Below are 699 nucleotides of genomic sequence, written 5' to 3'. Positions count from 1 at the left end.
GTTTATCTCATCACCAACTAATCCTGTTAGGAATTATTTAGCACTCTAAATGTATCAGAGAAGAATCCTCAGCTGAATGAGCCTTCCCCACACTGGCATCCTCTAGCAATTTATTTGTAATTATCACTAGCCTTTTTTCCATGTCTAATATGAAGTTAATGAATGCCTGACATAACTTCAGCAGAAAAAACCACCACGACTAGTTATATAATTACAGGTTAAAAAATGATCTTTTTCAGCTCCATGCACTGAAGTAATCTTTAAGGGTAGAGGTTAAGTACAGGCAACACAGAGTACAAATTGCTCTGCAAAACGTTCTGTACACTGACCACAGCAACTTCTCTGTGTGGCACTGCCTTTGAAGGAAGGGTTTGATCTCATAATAATATTGCAGTAATACAGAACTTGTTAGTATTATCAGTCATGTCTTGTTCATGGGCCTCTGTCTACAAAAGGACAGCAAATTTGCACTTGGAATCATTCTAGAATGTGAATAACATTTCAGGTTACCACTAAGTGCCACGAGAAGAGCAAAATGGATACTTTAGCATGGAGGCAGACCTGTGAGCAAAAATTTCTAGGGAAATAATAGGAGAAAAAAAATCACCCTTTCATGTCTTCAAGAACTGCTTAAAATGAAGTGTTTCATCAAAAAAAAGATATGATTTCTCTCAGCCTGATCCCACCACAGGCATTCCT

General features: G+C 37.6%; 1 protein-coding gene across 1 annotated transcript in view; it reads right to left on the bottom strand.

Moving 5' to 3' along the window:
• TTLL11 (tubulin tyrosine ligase like 11) overlaps nt 1-699 on the bottom strand; it is a 31089-nt gene that overhangs the window by 15239 nt on the left and 15151 nt on the right.

Source organism: Geospiza fortis, unplaced genomic scaffold, assembly GCF_000277835.1.
Source record: "Geospiza fortis unplaced genomic scaffold, GeoFor_1.0 scaffold27, whole genome shotgun sequence".
Lineage (NCBI taxonomy): Eukaryota > Metazoa > Chordata > Aves > Passeriformes > Thraupidae > Geospiza > Geospiza fortis.
Note: the sequence above shows the minus strand (reverse complement) of the source record. Positions and strands in the feature narration are given on the sequence as shown.